Source organism: Bison bison, unplaced genomic scaffold (assembly GCF_000754665.1).
Source record: "Bison bison bison isolate TAMUID 2011002044 unplaced genomic scaffold, Bison_UMD1.0 scf7180017864517, whole genome shotgun sequence".
In the NCBI taxonomy this organism is placed as follows: domain Eukaryota; kingdom Metazoa; phylum Chordata; class Mammalia; order Artiodactyla; family Bovidae; genus Bison; species Bison bison.
This window is the reverse complement of record NW_011495070.1, coordinates 8,807,080-8,828,491: the sequence shown is the minus strand read 5'-3', so window position 1 is coordinate 8,828,491 and position 21,412 is coordinate 8,807,080. Positions and strand designations below refer to the sequence as shown.

Genomic DNA, 21,412 nt, shown 5'->3' with positions numbered 1-21,412 from the left:
ACTAATGCAAATCTCAGTTTAAAATAATTTTATAAGGCTTAGTTATACATGCCCCTCCTTCATGGATCACAGCCTTGTCGTGGCAAAGGAGCTTGTGTAACTCAATGAAGCTATGAGCCATGCCATTCAGGGCCACCCAAGATGGACAGGTCGACAAAACATGGTCATTTCTGACCTATTGGAAAAGACCCTGATGCTGAGAAAGATTGAAGACAGAAAGAGAAGAGGGCGGTGGGGGATGAGATGGTTAGATAGCATAGCCTCACCAACTCAATGGACATGAATTTGAGCAAACCCTGGGAGATAGTGAAGGACAAGGAAGCCTGGCATGCTGCAGCCCCTGGGGTCACAAAGAGTTGGACATGACTCAGCAACTAAATGACAATAAGACAAGCCCACTGTTGCTTCAGAATAGAAGGCGGTAAGACATTTCAATCATATACAACCCTAGCGATCATTACTTGATTTATAATCCAGACTTTCTGCATCTGGGCTTCCCTTTTTGAGAGGCAATATAGCAAGGACTCTGCCAAAACCACTTAGTTTTTCTGTGATGGTGGGCAACTTAGCGGACTTCTCTGTGCTTCAGTTTCTTCATCTTTAAAATGGGTACTATTATGGGTTGAATAGATGCTCTAGTCTATCCAAATAGATGCTGAAGTCCCAGTACCTGGGAATGTGACATGGGGAAATAAGGTCTCTGTAGATGGTCCATTAAGATGAGATGAGCCCTAATCCAGTATGAGTAGTGTCCTTATAAAAGTGAGAAATTGGAACGTGGAGCTAGATGTGTACAGAGGGAAGATAATAAGACACACGGAGAAAGCTGTCCACAAGTCAGAGAACATCTAAGGCTACCAGAAGCTAGGGGAGAGTCCCAGAACAGATTCTCATTCATAGCTCTAAGAAGGAACCAACCCTCCTAACATCTTGATTTTGAAGTGCTAGCTGCCATATTGTGAGACAATACATTTCTGCTCTTTAAGCCGCCCAGTTGGTAGAACTCAGTTATGACAGCCCTAGGAAACCAATACAGGGACCGATAACAGTATCTTCTTCGTGGAATTGTTGAGAATCAAATCAGTTAATCCATATAAAACATTTAGAACACTGCCTAGCATATGGTAAGTAGTATATGCGTGCTCCGTCATGTCCAACTTTTTGCAACCCCATGGACTGTTGCCTGACAGGCTCCTCTGTCCATGAAATTTTCCAGGTAAGAATGTTGGAGTGGGTTCCTACTCCAGGAGATCTTGCCAACCCAGGGATCAAACCCATGTCTCTTGTGTCTCCTGAATTGACAGGCAGATTCTTTACCACTGCACCATCTGGGAAGCCCAATATTAGTATCAGTTCTTCACCGGATCCTATTCACTAGAACTGCAATACATATTCATGTCTAATACCAAAAGCCAGACCTATAAAATGGAACTGTTCACTCAAAGAGCTTTTCAATGTTCTCCCAGTTGGCATGCCTTGAACCTGATTTTGTAACTGAGAAAGAGTTTTCTGAACTTTTTTTTAAACCACATCTTATTCCCAAGTCTGGAAAGTTGATAGCATACACTTACTTCACATTAAAGTGTCTCCCCGATTCCCACCAACACTCCCTTCTCACTTACAGACTGAATCTAGGAGCCAAACTCTTCAGATCTCTCTCTGTGTTCCCAAATCAAAACTTCCTCAGAAAGATCTAAAATACTTCTGCCTGAGGTCTCTTTTTATCACCAGTACTTTAAAGCTTTACTACTTTCAAGGAGAGTACAATCTGAACAAGAATCAAAGTCTTAGGCTTAAGAATGAGCTCTACTATTGGAGAATGTTAACCACAAGTCTGTGGTTAATAGAATTTTGGAGGACTCGGGTAGGGAGGGCAGACAGGAAGGCTTCCTCGGACCTTTGAAGGCACCCCTTATTTCACAGGTCTAGACCAACCCTGTCTCAATGGTGCTGTTTTGTCAATCAAAAGTGGCAACAATCCAGTCAAAACATGATTTGCTTTTACTGTAATTTTTCTTTTTTCTTATTGAAGGATAATTGCTTGACAATGTTGTGTCAGCTTCTGCTGTACAATAAAGTTAATCAGCTATATGTATACATATCCCCCTGCTCTTGAGCCCGCCTCACACACCCTCATCCCACCCTTCTGGGTCATCACTGAGCACTGAGCTGAGCTCCCTGTGTTGTACTGCAGCTCCCCAGTAGCTCTCTGTTTTACGCATGGTAGGCTATATATATCAATGCTTCTCTCAATTTGTTCCATTCTCTCTTTACCCCTCTGTGTCCACAAGTCAGTTTTGTACACTACTATTACTTTGCCAACAAAGGTCCGTCTAGTCAAGGCTATGGTTTTTCCTGTGGTCATGTATGGATGTGAGAGTTGGACTGTGAAGAAGGCTGAGCACCGAAGAATTGATGCTTTTAAACTGTGGTGTTGGAGAAGACTCTTGAGAGTCCCTTGGACTGCAAGGAGATCCAACCAGTCCATTCTGAAGATCAGTCCTGGGATTTCTTTGGAAGGAATGATGCTAAAGCTGAAAGTCCAGTACTTTGGCCACCTCATGCAAAGAGTTGACTCATTGGAAAAGACTCTGATGCTGGGAGGGATTGGGGGCAGGAGGAGAAGAGGACGCCAGAGGATGAGATGGCTGGATGGCATCACTGACTCGATGGATGTGAGTCTCAGTAAACTCTGGGAGTTGGTGATGGACAGGGAGGCCTGGCGTGCTGGGATTCATGGGGTCGCAAAGAGTCGGACACGACTGAGCGACTGATCTGATCTGATCTGATAACTTCCAGAGAGGAGAGGCAGAAAACAGAAATCCACCAAACAGAAATCCACTTGATAGAATTCAAAACCAAAGAATGTGATTGAGTCAAAAAATTATGTAAATACCAGCTTGAGCAAACCGAATGTAAATTTTCAGGGCCACCGTTATTGATTCTGCTATCTTGTTCCTACGGCAATTTCCTCATTTATCAATGGCCTAAAAATGGCTAAGTTCTGTCAACAATCAGAACTTTATGAACCTTAAATAAAAATTGGTTTACAAACATCTCAAGGAACATTTCAAATCAGGAAAACTGAGAATCATTCTATAGGTTATGTATCCTTCACGATTCTGAGAGAAAACAGATGGCATGCTAAAACTGGGCCACTTAAGGAGAGTTTAATTAAAGAACTATTTACAAAGATGTGGGCGTAGGAAAATCTCAAGGGATGATAGAGAATCAGGGGTTAGCAACTGTGAAGTGCCTCTACCACCTACAGTCTGGGGAACAAAGACAGGGAACAGTTATCAGAACCCAGAAAGGGAGAACTGTGTGCAGAGGGTTCCTTGAGAGTTCAAGAATGCTACAAGCTCATACCAACATCACAGGGGGAGAAAATGGTAGATAAACACCCTGACCTCACCCTCCTCCAGGTTTTCTGATCTCTAGGCAGTGTTCCCGATAGTTTAATCTCACCAGAAATCAGAAAGCTAGACATCTTATTGGTACAGCATCCCTACAGGTCAGCATCCAAGGACACAGAGCAAAGTGAAGAATATGGAGAGCAGATTAAAGAGAAGGTTATCGAGTATAACACTTGACCTTGGATACATCAGTGGGTCTCCCTGAGCCTACATTTTTTCATGTCTGAATCCCAGCAGCCAGCCCAGTGCTGACACAGAGCCATTAGGTTCTAATTGATTGGAATTGAGTCTGTAAAATAATATATATAAGATAAATGAGCTCCACAGCTCCTTCCAACTCTAACATTCTCTAATTACTAATTTGTTCACTGTCCTCAAATATTATTCCGTAATTGTGACCTGGCCATAATGAAGAGGTCACCATTGCTAAAGATGAATTCCACGTCCCAATCTGTAACTCGATATTCTATTATCTCTTTCATATAAAAATACGAAAATGAATTGGTAAGGTGTTACTCATTGAGACGGCTAAAGAGAAGAAAGACCAAAATACTTGAGTGGAGATATGAATGCATGATAATATAGGAGGGAAATTACTTTGATTGAAAAATTAGGTCCAAGGAGGATCTTAAGCTTATAAAAGAATAAGTGTGATTTACCATAATAATGTGAGATGGTGGGACTTCCTTGGCAGTCCAGTGGTTAATACTCCACACTTCCAATGCAGGAGGCATGAGTTCAATCCCTGATTAGGGAACTAAGAACCTACATGGCCTGCAGCTAAATAAATAGGGAGTTGGGGCATATTTCTGAAAACATGCCTCCAATTTTCAGTGTGTTATTTCAGAAAATATTTGGAGTACTGCTCTTGGTACTCAAATTAATACTCATGGTTGATGCTCACAAGTGTTTATCATATGCCAATATTTCATCAGAAATAAGTGATTTTGGGGTTTAGTATATAATTTGAAAAAGTTTGCTACTTATTTTATTTTACACCAATATTAAACTTAAAATTTTGCATACCTCCTTTAATAGGGATTTTATTTTTACAGCAGTAATTTTATTTTTCAGTAATCGTTACACATATAGTACAAACTGAATTGCTTCGAGTTGTTAGCAAAAATTAAGCCAAGAAGAGCCCTGTATTTCCTTCCAGATATTTATTTTAAAATTACCTTCTATTTCTAAATCGCCTTCATTGGTAGAAAAAGCATCACAGCAATATTTTTTGACTCAGCCACCTCATTTTGCAATCAGCTCTTCCAATCCCATAAATCTTAAGTAAGGACCTGCTAATTTATCCCTAAGGACTTATCCTTGGGATTTTTGCTTCTAAATTAACCCTTTATAATCTTATCTTTTCCTCAGTGAGTCCAATCCACCTGCTCTCTTCAGTTACCGTACATGTGTTGAGTGTTTATATTTGGGGAAAAAATCTTCCCGAAAAATCCCACCAGTTATATGTGTAATTATATCTGCTTTTCTTCTGTCTTATACTTCTTTCCTACTTCTCATTCCGTTCATTTCTTTACTTTTTATACAAACTTTTCTCTGCAGGTATTCAATGATATACTTGATAATAAAGGGTCATAGAATTAACTGGTAAAGCTGTCAGGATTTAACAAATTTCTTCCAACTCTTCCACTGAGCACTCTTCTCTCCCTCACTGTTTAAATTCTCTTTCCCAAGGACTCTTTTCCAGTAGGAAAATAATGTTCCAAGAAACTTAAAATGACTATCTGGCTCTCACTGCTATTTCAGTGGCACAAGTGGGACTAGATCCATGGAGCACTGATTTGCACTTAGTAATTTAACCTCCATTCCATTGCTTGTAATAAATAGCAAACAAAACCTGTATTTCAGTTAAATGTTCTAATTTGAAGAGAATGACATACCTGATTTGCTTTTCTTACAACACTTGGTTTATAAAGACATGGAAAGAATGTTCTATTCTGAGTGAGTGTGTCAGCTGCTCAGAGATGAGAGCAGATAAATTGTCCTCTGAAATCATTAAAAATGCTGTTTAAAAAATATGTTTGACATCTTAATAGGAAGAGGACAAAATAAAATGTCAGTATCCCTGTCTCTCTGAGGCCCTATTAGACGTACTCTAAATGATGGTGACTAACACCTGATGTCAGGAATTGCCTTCCTGAGCTATAAAAATAACTAACTTAAACATTCTAAAGAAAGTTACAAGTGTGTAAGTCGCCCATCGGTCTGCCATAATTGGCTTTTCACTAGAATCCTACCATTTCTTGAACTATATTCCAGTTTTGTCTCTCTCTCTCCTTCACCTTACATCTAGGTAGGTGGGGAGGACGAGCCACCTAAACACAAGTAGAGCGCTGGTAGTATAATGCAAGGCGCCCCCAAGCCCGAAGTCAGTGCTCCTCCCACGTGTATGTGTGAAACCGCTGTGTGCCGCCTCACACGTGCTATCTGTGCTTTTCCAGAGCTCCACACAAGACCTGGGAGAGTTAGATTCAACAAGCCTCTTCTGGGCTCAAACCAAGCTGCAGCATGTTTCTCATGGGGCTGCCATCACCCCATCGTAAATGGAAAGTGGGAGTTGAGCAGCAGAGTCCTGAGCCACTGTAGCCAGGGGACCATGGAGGCGACTCATAATCAGCATTACGTGGTTATGCAAATGTGACCTCGATTTTTCATTTTTATTTATGGCTTGCCAAACATGCTTTCGAAACTCTCCCATCCTTAGAGTACAAAAACCTTGAAAGATACTCCAGATCAAAAGATCCCTAGAAAGTAGAAACAAATGCAAGAGAAAGAATGCAGTGAACAATCAGAAACTTAAAACGATCCACGTTCAGTTATAAGGTCCCTAAAGTAAAACCATATAGCACGTGACAAAAACAGTGTGAAATATTGTCAGAGTTCACACCAGCTAAAATGTACGGGGTTGACCAAAATGTTCATTCAGGTTCTTCTATGTTACAGAAAAACCTGAACAAACTTTTTGGCCAACCTAACTGGCCCTAGGCCACACTTTTGAAGGAGGTATTCTTTCCTGCTAAGACCTGAGGAGGAAGCGGAAGCCAGTATCTAAACTCACTGTGTTTCCTTTGCCATTTGTATGTATAAGGGCTCCTAAATATCCATAGTTCTCTTAAAAGAGTGTGATTCTAATATCCTTAATAAATCCTCTAGTGGTCCTTGTAAAGTCCATTATGAAATAGCCCTCTAGTGTCATTGTGTATAGATTCTTGGTATTAGTAGATCTTACTGACTATCTGATCGGAGTAGAAGACATAAGATTCAGGTCACCAGCCTGGACCACATCAGAGCAGCAGACTGCAAACTATCTAGGCACGCCTCACGTTATGGCCCCCTGCCCCAGGAGAAAAGGGTAGAACCAGGCTGTTCTGTCTAGACCATGACTTCTGTCTAGTTCCTGAGGGAAGACATCATCATCACATCTGTAATTGCCTGGCCGCTTCGCCATATTATGTACCTCCCACCCTTTAGCCAAGACCTTCTGGTAAATGGGGCAATGAGGAAGGGAGAAGAAGCAAAGAGAAAGCTGAAGGGATCTAAAGGTAAGGAGTCTAGTCAATGAACAATAGTCAAGAGAGTGGTAACATTTTGTTTATGAAAAGGAAGATGAGAAGCATTATAAACTTTCTAGTGTTTGAACTGAAAGGAAATGTGTTTGACATGCCCCCAATGTTCACAGCAGCACTATTTATAACAGCCAGGACATGGAAGCAACCTAGATGTCCATCAACAGAGGAATGGATAAAGAAGATGCGGTACATATATACAATGGAATATTACTCAGCCACAAAAAGGAATGAAATTGGGTCATTTCGTGGATGAACCTACAGACTGTCATACAGAGTGAAGCAAGTCAGAAGAAAAAATTAAATATGGTATATTAATGCATATATGTGATATCTAGAAAAACGGTATAGATTATCTTATTTGCAAAACAGAAATAGAGACACGGACATAGGGAACAAATGTGTGGATACCAAGGGGGAAAAGGGGAGGGGTGGGATGAACTGGAAGGTTGAGATTGATGTATATATGTAAATATATACTATTGATACTATGTATAAAGCAGATAACTGAGAACCTGCTGTCTAGCTCAGAGAACTCTACGCAGTGCTTTGTGCGTGGGTGTGCTAATTAGCTTCAGTCATGTCACTCTTTGTGACCCTGTGAACTGTACCCCCACCAGGCTCCTCTGTCCATGGGATTCTCCAGGCAAGCACACTGGAGTGGGTTGCCATGCCCTCCTCCAGAGGATCTTCCCAACCCAGGGATCAAACCTGTGTCTCTTACATCTCCTGCATTGACAGGCGTGTTCTTTACCACTAGTACCACCTGGGAAGCCCACTGGACAAGTCATGTATCACCTATAAATAAAGACATTTGTCTTCTAGTGAGGATGAAAACAAATAATATAGGTGATGGCCCATAGCACCATGCCCAGACAAGGTATAAATACATTTTTCCCCTTTCCTTGTAATTTCAGAAACTCTTTTTTTTTTTTAAATTGACCAAGGGCTTGGCAGAGGCTTACATTTCCGTAAATTTCAAATACTCTAAGTACTAACTGAGCTTTTAAGAGATGCCACACTAGGAGACTCTGGGACATAAGAGACATAAGCACACCAGGTATGACTCTCTTCACCATCTTGGGTTACAAATAAGGTGGTATTGACCCTTATTGACCCTTATCAGTATGTAACCAATATTGATAGGAAGTCTAGTTACTCCCTCTGGAGAATGTCGTCTCCCTCTGGAGAATCCCATCCCCAAATCATACAAAGATGCTGTAGACTCACTGATTTCAAAAGGGGTTAGTTCATCTCCCAACACCCAGCAGAGAGAGACACTGAGATGCCTGGTCAGACCACTGCCTTATGATCCCTATACAACCCAGCAGGTAGGTATCTAATGATGTGATCATGCCATTGCTGGAAAGGCCCTGCAGAGCCCCTAAGGTTGGTTACACCACATCTAGACCCCAGGTTATGGTCCTCACACATGAACACCGGCCAGTGTTTCTCAAAGCACAACACTGCTTCCTAGGTGCTGGAATAAGTCCCTCCCTCCACCAATGGAACCCTTGGACTATCGTCTATCTTGGGAATCAAGGATAGAGCAATGGTTGACAAATTACAGGTAGGCCCATTCTGGCCCACTGTCTGTATCCTCATGATCCACAAGCTAAAATGTCTTTACATTTTTAAGTGATTGAAAACATATTTTAGAAGAGAATATTTTGTGACCTGAGAAAATTATATGAATTTCAAATTTCAGGTCCCTAAATAAAGTCAAACTAGAATAGAGCAGAGCGTATTCACTTAAGTATTGTTTATAGCTGCTTGGGCATTACAACAGCAAGGTTATTTCTTGAGTTACTGTGACAGAGACCATATGGCTTGCAAATCTAAAATACTGTTTGGCCCTTTACAGAAAATGCTTGCTAACCTCTAGGTTAAAGACTCAAACCTTTCCCTTTCAAAAGGCTGAGTCCCTTATTCAAATTAGTCCATTCCTCCCTTATGAGAATTCTGCAAACATAGAGAAGACAGAGATTTTGCTAGGCATAAACACACCAAATGGAACATTACATGCTTTGCCTAAGACAACAGTACCAACCCATCTCATGTGTGCAAAGAGGGTCAAAGAAAGTCAGTAGACCAGTTTGGACTATAGAAGTGCTTCAAGGGGGCTTTATAGTCTCTGTTTACTTAGAGAAGGAGATCAGTTTATTTTTTTTTTAATTTCCTTTACATTAGGTCTTTGTCACTTCTCTTATTAAAAACATGTGGATTAATGTAGGGGGGTTCAGGATGGGGAACACATGTAAACCTGTGGCGGATGCATGTTGATGTATGGCAAAACCAATACAATATTGTAAAGTAAAAAAGTAATCATAATAAAAAAATAAAAATAGGAAAAAAAAAATTCTCCCTAACACACCTTCTCCCCCTCAAAAAAAATAATAATAAAAACATGTAGATTAATGATGCTAGAAAGAGCTCTGAGTCTGCCCCAAAGATAAAAGTTGAGCTAACCAGCAGAACCCTGGAAGATTATTTCATTTAACATAATCCTAAGTAGAAAAATAAAAGGTGTGCAAGAAAATATATCAGTTATTAAGTTTGTCACTAAATCCTGCTACTGAAGCCTCGCTTCACTTCTGTTGACATTAATAGGACTCAGTCATCATTTCAGTCATTTCTCCATTCTTTTGTTCATTTCTTCAGCAAATATACTTGAGGAACTACTGTGTGTCAGTTAACTGTTAGCAGTTATCCAAACAGATTGAAAAGAAGAAAAAAATCCCTGTCCTCAGAGCTTACATTCAAGTTAAGGAACATAATTTTTATAAAAAGATAAAATAAGTAATATATAGAATATATTGAATGGTGATCAGTGCTGAGAGGAACAATACTGCAAGGAAAGGAATGAGAAGTGATACAATTGATACAGAAGTGATACAGAGAATGAGAGTGGATGGAGAATGGGCCATATAGAGTCTTTAAGTGGTTGTAAGGGCCCTGACTTTTACACTGAGTGAACTGTGAAACCACTGGGGGATTTTGAGGGGAAAAAAAGTAATAAGATGTGAGTTATATTTAACAGGATCACTCTGCCTGCAATCAACTATAAAGAGACCAAGAGTAGGGTGGGGGACTTTTTTTCTAAAGTGAAAGAACAAAGTCTCAACTGGGAGACTACTGAAATAGATAAAAGAGGAGGCTGGCTAAGACCAAAGTAATTGCAGTGGAGATGACACACAAAGTAGCTGAATTTAGACATCTTTTGAAGGTAGAACAGAGGATTTGCTGATGGAGTAAATGTAGTAAGAGTGAAAGAGAGAAGTGGAAGCTGACTAAGATTTTTTGCCTGCCCAAATGAAAGAACAGAACTTCTAGCGAATAAGATGGAGAAATCTTTAGGAAGAACAGATGTGGAAGGACATTAAGAGTTTGATTTTGGCCATATTAGGTTTGAAAGTTCTGTTAGATACCTATGAAGAAACGTCAAACTTATAAATCTATGCACAAGTCTAGAAAAATTCTGTGGATGATCTTATTAGCCAAGCAGAAATAGAGACACAGGTGTAGAGAGCAAATACACGGATACCAAGCGGGAAAGGAGGGGGCAGTGGAAGGAACTGGGAGATGGGATAGACACACACACACACTGTTGATCACTATTGATACGGTGTATAAAAGAGGTAACGAATGAGCACCTACTCTAGAGCACAGGGAACTCTACTCAGTGCTCCATGGCGACCTGAATGGGAAGGAAATCCCAAACCGAGCGGATGTATGTATCTGCATGGCTGATTCATTTTGCTGCACAGCAGAAACTAACACCACATTGTAAAGCAACTACACTCCAATAAAAATTAATTTTAAAAAATATATGTATACAAACAAGTCTGGAGGTTGAGAAATAGGTCCACATTGAGAATCTAAATTTGAGAGTCATCCATATGAGATGACACGAAATCCATCCATGAGACCAAAACAGATCATCAAGGGAGTGAGCATCAATAGAAAAGGGAGAGAACGCGCATCTATGTCCCTGTTCTCAGTCAGAAAATAGTGCAACTTTTAGCCTCTTAGCAACACAGATGCACCACACCTACACAGCAGCCTTGAGTACTGAGGACTTTCTTAAAATAAGGAAAGGAGAGCAACTAGAAGCAGAGCAGCTAGAAGGTGTCTGAAAATGCATTCACTACAACTCACAAGAGAGACTCCTGGGTCATCGTTCAGGACTTAACTCTCATTTTAAACTTCATTACCAAATTTGGTGGCCTCATTTCCAGCAAATGGCTGATCAGAAGTTAGTAGGAGCCTCTGAAAGGCATTAACAAGGACAAGACCTACAAGGGACTAAGAAAAATGAGTCGGATAGAGGTGAAACAGTGATGAAGACTAAAGTCTGGACTTCCTGTCTTAGCTCGTCTCTCTTCCAGGGAGATGACTCTCTCACCCGATGGCTAAAGTAGTAAGAATGTGTCATCCCACCTAGGCTAGCCTGAGCCATGAGTCTGTTAGAGTTTTGTCAAACTACTAATTTTGATCAACACTTATTAAGAAGAAAGACTGAGTACTAAGTGGGGAAGGTGCTGGTATAATATTCAACCTCTCCTTGAGGATCCAAGAAGTTCTGCTCTGGCTCCAGGCTTGCAACACTCTGCTTAGGACCACTGAAGCTCTGCAGTAAACCCCCAAGAGGTGGTTCAGTGACCACTGAAAGTCACTAGAGCACAGTTGTTAAATAGGATGACAGTATGATTCAGTTTCCAGCCTGGGACACTTCTGAGAGTGAACTCCTAAATCAAGCATCAACTGAGACTATCTCAGGCAAAGAAAGGTCGATAGTCTTACCATCAATAGCCACATTTCACTCCCCTCTCATTCTATGCAGCTTATGAAAGAACTTCTCCCCACCACATAGGATAGTCCCTGAGGTAACTTACTGTAACCCACAATTTTCTCTTAGAACATTTCTAAGAAATATTTTAGCACTGCTTATAGATTTGGGATCCCATGAAACTCACTGACTTGACCATTCTTTAATCCCTAGCTATGGCTCAGTGAGCATCTGCTGTATCCCAGGAGCCGGGAACACTGGTTTGTAGAAGGTCCTCGAGTACTGGTTGAATGCATGCTTAAATGTCTTAACTCACTCAGGCCTCACAAAGCCAGCATGGAGGTGACCTGCCGTGACAAATGAATTCACTGATGTTCAGAGAGGTTATGGGACGTGGCTAAATTCACATGGCAAGCGGGCGGCAGCACTAGGCTTGTATTTCATGATGGCCTGGCCTCCAGACCTGTTCCTTTCCCCTGGGCTGCATGGAAGAGAAAGATGACAAACGAAAAATGATTACAGATTCATGAAAGACAGGAAGGGAGTTCACACTCCATAAGTCAATGGAGCCAGCTCGAGATACAAAGACTTTCCCTCGTCCTCATTTCCCTAACTAATCATTCCAAAGTTCAGCCAGATGAAAATAACTTCTATGAAAATTCTCCATGTGACCCCAGACACATACTACCCCATGGAAAATACAGAAAACACTCCTAAAAACCTCCTAAAATGGCTTAAAATACTCACTGAGGAATCTTTCAGATGGCTCCACAGGCAGCAAACTCCACAAAAAACAGCCCACAGTCACTAACACTCCTTTATTTTTTTTTTTAATTTTATTTTATTTTTAAACTTTACATAATTGTATTAGTTTTGCCAAATATCAAAATGAATCCGCCACTAAACAGCCAATAGCTTGTTCCCTAATTAAGGACTTCTCTCTTCCCACTGCGAGTTCTACACTTAGTTTAAGGTCTTGTTATCAGCTGGCATTTGCCAGTGCTGCCCAAATCGAGCTGGACATCAGAACCACCCAGAAAGTTAAAATACTGCTGTCCCCAGAAAGGCTAGTTCAAGAGGGCCAGGGTTGGGCCAGTTCAGTTCAGTTTAGTTGCTCAGTCGTGTCCAACTCTTTGCTAACCCATGAACAGCAGCACGCCAGGCCTCCCTGTCCATCACCAGCTCCTGGAGTTCACCCAAACCCATGTCCATTGAGTCAGTGATGCATCCAACCGTCTCATCCTCTGTCGTCCCCTTCTCCTCCTGCCCTCAATCTTTCCCAGCATCAGGGTCTTTTCCAATGAGTCAGCACTTCACATCAGGTGGCCAAAGTAGTGGAGTTTCAGCTTCAACATCAGTCCTACCGATGAATACCCAGGACTGATATCCTTTAGGATGGACTGGTTGGATCTCCTTGCAGTCCAAGGGACTCCCAAGAGTCTTCTCCAACACGACAGTTTAAAAGTATCAGTTCCTCGGTACTCAGCTTTCTTTTTTTTTTTTTTTTATTTTATTTTATTTTTAAACTTTACATAATTGTATTAGTTTTGCCAAATATCAAAATGAATCCTCAGCTTTCTTTATAGTCCAATTCTCACATCCATAACATGACCACTGGAAAAACCATAGCCTTGACTAGATGGACTTTTGTTGACAAAATAAAGTCTCTACTTTTTAATATGCTGTCTAGGTTGGTCATAACTTTCCTTCAAAGGAGTAAGCATCTTTTAATTTCATGGCTGCAGTCACCATCTGCAGATTTTGGAGCCCCAAAAAATAAAGTCAGTCACTGTTTCCACTGTTTCCCCATCTATTTGCCATGATTGATGGGACTGAATGCCATGATCTTCGTTTTCTGAAGGTTGAGCTTTAAGACAACTTTTTCACTCTCCTCTTTCACTTTCATCAAGAGGCTCTTTAGTTCTTCTTCACTTTCTGCCATAAGGGTGATGTCATCTGCATATCTGAGGTTATTGATATTTCTCCCAGCAATCTTGAGTCCAGCTTGTGCTTCCTCCAGGCCAGCATTTCTCATGACGTACTCTGCATATAAGTTAAATAAGCAGGGTGACAATATACAGCCTTGACGTACTCCTTTTCCTATTTGGAACCAGTCTTTTGTTCCATGTCCAGGAACAACACGGTTGGGCCAAGGAACTCATATTGTTAACAGGCTCCCAAAGTGACTCTTACATAGTCAGTTTAAATGCTCAGCTTTTGGGAATCGATAAACACCATAAGGGAGAAGGAAGAGAGGCTCTTGCCTTTTCTGCTGCTGCTGCTGCTGCTAAGTCGCTTCAGTCATGTCCGACTCTGTGTGACCCCATAGACGGCAGCCTATCAGGCTCCCCCATCCCTGGGATTCTCCAGGCAAGAACACTGGAGTGGGTTGCCATTTCCTTCTCCAATGCGTGAAAGTGAAAAGTGAAAGTCAAGTCGCTCGGTTGTGTCCGACTCTTCGTGACCCCATGGACTGCAGCCCACCAGGCTCCTCCGCCCATGGGATTTTCCAGGCAAGAGTACTGGAGTGGGGTGCCATTGCCTTCTCCGTTGCCTTTTCTGCTAAGGTGCAATTTTCTCCAAGTTTATTCCTCTCCATTTTGAAGCAAGGCAGCCAAACCCAACCAAAACTGTCTGCTGTGCTCCTGAATGCCAGTGGTATTCAAATCCTCTGGATCTATATAAGTAAAGATATGTCATAAATGTAACTGAGAACTCATCACATTACAGCATTATTTATAAAATCCTCAGGCATTTTTCAACTTTAACAACTTGAGATCCTTCTCACAACTCAGTGTTGGGCATAGTTCACATTCTTGTCTGTAGTAAGCCCTTAATTATCAATCCACTGATCAATTGATAGAGTATCTTTTGCCAAGTTAGGAAACAGAACATGTGAAAGAGTTTTAAAGTTAAAAATTAACTTGTAAATCTGTAATTTGTAAATCAGCTCTTTAAGAAGTTTAAGGATGATAAAGACCCTGAAATTAACACACAAAGAGAAGCATTTCTAGCATAGAGGATGGTCTCTTGATTATGATCAAAATGTAAATTCTCTCTCACTATTTGGTTTGACCTCACATGAGGAACTGTAAAGATTCTGATGTCTGGGCCTCACCCTGAAATATTCTACTTTATTTGGCCTGAGCCTTGGGATTTTTGAAAGCTCCTCTGGTGACCCAACTGTGCCACCAAGCTTGACAGCCATGCTTCCCACAATCTGCAGTGGGAGTCTCCTGTGTCTGAATGAAGGTTTGGTTAAGTCCCTGAACTTCCAGCACTCAGATGGTAGAGTCTTTTGCTCACTATTATATAAAACAGTCTCAGTTTGGTAATTTGACTTTCTAACCTCATAGATACAAAGCATCTGAATTTCTCTATTAATCTTCTCCCATCTTGCAGCTCACAGTGGTGGGGATGGTAGAGAAGTGGCTAGTGGGTCCATCCCTCCTGCCCTCTACTCCCTCTGCCTGATTCTAGTGGTAGAACGGCTAGAAAAAGGACCTTGGTCTTTGTCTTCTTTGCAGAAAGAATTCAGCAAAGAGACCAAGATTGTAAAACAGAGACAGCACTTATTGTGAGCAAACTCAGAGTGAGTTGCATACAGTAGGGGCAGCTTAGAATGCTTATATGGAGGCAGCTTTCTGGGTTGCCTCTGGCCAATCATCTCGCTCGTGCCCATATTTGGTCTGATTCAGGGTCCTTCCTGGTAGGTACGCACATCTCTCAGCTAAGATAAATTTCAGCACTAAGTTTTTGGGAGGTTGGTGGGACATATTATGGGCTGGCATCTCCTTGGCAGCAGAAAACCAGCTGCAGCTGCCTAGCCTGGGGCTTATCCATCTCCTGCCTCATGCCCACCTTCTCCCAACACTTTTTGTTTGCACAAAGGCTGGGGTGGAAGACAAACAAACAGGTGAGGTGAGGGCAGATGAGGAGCTAACACAGTTCTGATGTGCCTGGGAGGTTTCCTTGGACTTCAGGGGCCTGGCAGGTGGTGAAAGCAAAGTTCCCTCTGGGTCCGCAGATGTCAAGCTGTCTCCTTCAATAAGGCTCTTTCATTGTCTCAGAGGTTTCCATGTTGAAACACCTCTTCCCCGAAGTCTTCCCAGTTTTGAACTCCTTCCACAGTTACTCTGCATCCTGAAGCCCACACCAGCCTCTTTCACCAGGTGTCGCCTTGCCTTGGTGTGAATACCAAAATGAAATTTCTTTCCTCTGGCCCACATTAGGTACAGGGCAATGCCCGCACCCCACTGCAGCATGCTATCCAGGTATGACCACAAGGGCACTTACTGCCCTTTTATTTTTCTTTCAAATTCCTGGCCCCAGTCAGACTCACTGCAGAGGCTCTTAACTTTATCAGAACTACCCAAGGCAGAGAGCACATTTCAGGGTGTCTACTCCAGGGCATCTACTCAAAGCTCCCCTCACCATGGTCTATTTAGGGCCAGGATGAGGCCACCATGAGTGGAACACAGAAGACCAAGAGGTAGAGTGGGGTCACAGGGTCAGAAGTCGGAGTACAGGAGGGCTTAATGAACAGGGAGGGCCCAGTGGAAAGCTTTCAACGTGATGAATTCTCTGGCTGAATAGCGTGGAAGGTAGAGGAACAAGAATAGAAACAGAGACTGAATCAGTTACCAAGCATCCCTGGGAAAACATGCTCTTCTGTCTTCTCCTTCTCCGTGGTCCACCTGAGTGGATAAAGCATCTCCTCTACCTGTCCTACAGGTCAGGAAGACACTTGGCTCCTTCCTTTATACTAAGCCTTCGCCCAGACCTGGGAAAAGGACAACAGCAGACCATCACAGTGTGTAAAGGCTTCATGCCAGCCTCAAGAACCTTAGGAAAGAGTTTATAATGATCCAACTGGAGTGACGCAAACACGACTGTGCAAATAGAAGCCTCCATCGGCCCACTGAAGTTTTGGCCCAGAAAATTCTATTTTCTGTTTGGTTCTCTCAAACAGTCTGAAGACAACACAGATCAATAGCTTTAAGTTAGATTCTCCCTCTTGAAAGGGAATTTGACCATATATACTAAAATTTTAAATGCACTTAAAATTTGACCTGGCAATTTTTACAGCTAGCATTCACTCTACAAAAACATTGAACTCTGTGCACAAAGTTATGGGCAAAAGAGTGTTCACTCTGCATTATTTGTAATAGTGAAAACTGAAAACATCATAAATGTCTCTCATTAGTATAATGGCTAATTAATTCATGTTAATTTGTATTACAGGTTGTTATGCAGAATAAGGAAGACCTATTTGAACTCTTAGAGAAACAGTGATAAGTCTTACACTTAAGTGGGAAAAAAAAAAAAAGTTTCAGAATAACACTTATGGTAAGAACCCAGTTTGTGAGAAACAAGATAGTTGTGTGATGAATCTATACATTTAATGCCCACAAAAATCATCAAAAAGTTATCAGTGTTGGTCTTTGAGGAAGGGAGTGAGCAGAATGAGGAGGCAAAAGAGAACTTTAAGGATTACTGCGTTCTCTATGTTATGATTTAAGCTTTTGCAATAATAATTCATTTGTATATTTCCTGTGTGACTTTTTTAAAGAGGAAAAAAACAAATGCAGAGATAAGACTGGCCTGAAAATCTCTCATAGTACTTCCTACTTTTCACAAAATGTTCCCTACAGTCCCAGTCTGGTTGCTATTCCAGCGTCTAAATTCCTGACTTTCACTGCCCATCAAGCTCTAATTAACCTCTTGGCTTCCAGGAGCCTTGCAGTGGGGCAGGCTTTAAACTGATACTTCATCCGGCACAGGCACCTGCCTTGGTGCCAAAATCCTTGGTGTCAGATATGTAAGCACCTGAGTGGTCACCATCCAGGCAGCTGGAACCGTATAGAGCTCAGTGAATAACAGCAAATCAAATGCTTAACAGATTTGGTTAGGCATGGATGGACCTGTGGATGGACCTGTGCCCCCATCACAGACATCATCAGACCCCCACGTGAAGGGTTTCTCTTCCTAAGTCCCTAAGTGGGTCAGACAGGTTAGTCTGCCTTGCTACAAGCAAACAGCGCCCTCTTCTGCCTAGAAACTGAACTTCTCTATGGAGCAACAGCCTCCTGAAGTCCCTGAAACGTCCCTTCCGTCAGGATGTCTTGCAAAATGAGCCAAAAAGACTGAAAAATATCACTGATGAGCCAGGGAGCCATTTGTAGGAAAGCTGTCACTCTGACTCTGCCCTAAATTCATGTCCCAATTTTATAAGTACCCTATTTTAACTGCAGGAAAGACGATGAAAACGTTTAAATAACAGGGCAAGTCCCATCCATTAAAATGGCACGCACAAAATTAGAGAGCTTAAAGTTTATATTGCTATGATGAAGAGGAAATGTTATTCTTGGCACAGCATGGAATACAAGTTCAAGTTTTCTGAGAAACCAGCTGGCAATAAGTTACAATTTTTTTTTAATCTCTTATTATGTTAGTCCAGTAATCATTGTAATCATAACATTTGGGAATGTTTACTAAGAAAATAGCCCCAAAGAAAATATTATATAAAGATGTTTAGAATAGTGTTATATTTCATTATTATATAGTGTAAAACTGGAAAAACTTATATACAAATGGCAAGCCATAAAAAATGGTTATATGATACAGCATAGTGTAGCAAAGCTTTACTATAAAATCATTAAGAATTGTACTTTCAGGGAGTAACATAATACCTACATACTGTGAACAACACATAGGCTACAGAATGATATTCATATTCTGACCGCAACGCAAGTGTGTACAATGGCTAAAGACTTCAGAGCAAATACTGAGAGTTTAGTATTTGTAGTATTTTAGCATTAGTATTTGCAGTCCTATCTACAAAAATGATTAACTATGGAGCAGTAAAGAAAGGTAGGAGAAGGGAGGAAGCAAGATGGAAAAAACTATTAGCTCTAATTTCATGCCTCATTCCTCACGGCCTCACCAGAAAGCACTAGTTTCTGTTTTGGAAGCCAAGGAAATCTATTTTACTACAGCAATAGGTTGTTAATTGGGATATTCACTTATGGATACACAAGAGAGCAAAATAGCATTAGAAAGTTATGTCAAATCTCCTTTTTCATCTCTTAAACATAGTGTCACACTTCTGGCTCATACAGACACAAGTTTAAGAAAATTCTAGGTCCAACTGTTAGCATTCATAATCTCTAATCTAAGGTTAAGAATCAGGTTTCCCCAGAAGTTTCAGTAATATGAAAATCAATCTAAAAATAACAGAAAGTTTCATGAAACCCTTGGTTAGGCTGAAATATGACAGCTTGCTGGAGGCATCCCATATTGAGAGTGCAGTCCAAAAGAATGAGCTTTTACAATTCTTACTATTAAGCTCAGGATGTATTCTCAGAATTGGCCTGCCAGGATTTAAAATGTGAGCTTGAAATATCTAATGAGATACAAGTCCTTGCAAAGGCTCTACTCTCTCTATTTTGTACGAACCAGGCTGTGGCTCAAAATCTAAGACTGTTAGTCACTCAGCTGTGTCTTACTCTTTGCGACCCCACAGACTGTAGCCCACCAGGCTCCTCTGTCCATGGAATTCTCCAGGCAAGAACACTGGAGTGGGTAGTCATTCCCTTCTCCAGTGGGTCTTTCCAATCCAGGGACTGATCCCAGGTCTCTTGCATTGCATGCAGATTCTTTATTATCTGAGCTCCAGGGAATCCCATAAATCATGAGGAGTTGTTAAAATCTCATATTCCTCAGCCTTCTCTGCCAGAGACTCCATGGATATGTGGGACAAGGCAGGGAAATTTTCTGTTTAACAAAAGCGACAGGGTTCTGATGTAGCTGGCCCACATTGCACTTAGATAAATACTAGGGAAACAGACAGTAGGGTTCCTTCAATTAACCTCTTTGAAAACGTATAAGTCTCCTTGGAGCTGGGATTACATACCCTATGTTAGAGAGCACAGAATCCAACCAATTCTCTTTCTTTTTCAGAGGTAGGGAGTATAATTGTTTTAAAAAATGTTGTGTTAGTTTCTGCTCTACAACAAAGTGAATCCGCTATATGTATACATATATCCCCTCCTTCTTGCACCTCCCCACCCTACCCTCACCCCCCAGCCCATCCATCTAGGTCATCACAGAGCACCGAGCTGAGCTCCCGTGCTATACAGCAGGTTCCCACTAGCTAGCTATTTTACACGTGGTAGTGTATATATGTCAGTCCTAATCTTCCAATTTGTCCCTTCCCCGGCTGTGCTCACATGTCTATTCTCTATGTCTGCATCTGTATTCCCGCCCTAAAAATAGGTTCACTTGTACCATTTTTCTACATTCTATATAGATGTGTTCATCAACCAACCCCCCCCCCACCCCATTACCCAAACCCTACTGGAAGCTTCTGCTGTCTGTCACCTAGATTCTGGTACTGAACCACACTAGGGTCCTTGCTTCTATGCAACAATCAGAGTGACCCTTTTAAAGCCCAAATTGTATCATGTTACCCCTCTGCTCAGCACCCTCCCAGTTCCTGACCCTGACCTCCAAGGCCCCCCACTAACCTCACCACCTCTTCCCGCCTCCCTCTCCCTAATATACAGAAGGAAGCCCACCCTCAGGCCCTCTGTGCTTTGCAATCACTCTGACTGCAATGCTCCTCCACAAAACCCCTCCTACCTTCAGCTTCATTTCACTGTCACTTTAAAGAGAGGCTGCGTTTGATTCCCCTAGACCCTGTCATCCTTGATTCTCTGTTTTTCCTTTTGGCATTCATCACATGACATGTAATGTATTTGTGTTTTGTGGGAACAATGGCTTCCCCTGTTGTAGGCATTATTGAGTCCTAGCATCTACAGCAGAATGTGGCAGATAAAAGGTGCCCAATAAAAACCAGATGAATGCATAAATCTGGGAATTTCCCATATGGGGTCCACGGGAAATAAGATATGTAGAATCCATGGGAATCTATTTGGAGATTTCAACTTTGTACATGAAGGGGGTGGTCTGCTGCCTGGTCGACTACATTTCTGGATGCCCAGTGGGATATTCAATTCATAAAAGGAAGGGGTGCTTATTCTTGGCTGCAGAAGTGAACATTCCCATGACCTTACACCTGCACTGAATCTCCTCACTGTGCTGAAGACACTGTTCAGTTCAGTTCAGTTCAGTCACTCAGTTATGTCTGACTCTTTGCGATTCCATGAATTGCAGCACGCCAGGCCTCCCTGTCCATCACCAACACCCAGAGTTCACTCAAACTCATGTCCATCGAGTCGGTGATGCCATCCCGCCATCTCATCCTCTGTCGTCCCCTTCTCCTCCTGCCCCCAATCCCTCCCAGCATCAGAGTCTTTTCCAATGAGTCAACTCTTCGCATGAGGTGGCCAAAGTACTGGAGTTTCAGCTTTAGCATCATTCTTTCCAAAGAAATCCCAAGACTGATCTCCTTTAGGATGGACTGGTTGGATCTCCTTGCAGTCCAAGGGACTCCCAAGAGTCTTATCCAACACCATAGATCAAAAGCATCAATTCTTCGGCGCTCAGCCTTCTTCACAGTCCAACTCTCACATCCATACATGACCACTGGAAAAACCATAGCCTTGACCAGATGGACCTTTTTTGGCAAAGTAATGTCTCTGCTTTTGAATGTGCTATCT

At 41.7% G+C, this 21,412-nt stretch overlaps 1 protein-coding gene across 1 annotated transcript in view; it reads left to right on the top strand.

Moving 5' to 3' along the window:
* LOC104981308 (histone H4-like) overlaps positions 1-21,412 on the top strand; it is a 122,078-nt gene that overhangs the window by 69,305 nt on the left and 31,361 nt on the right. The window lies entirely within an intron of this gene.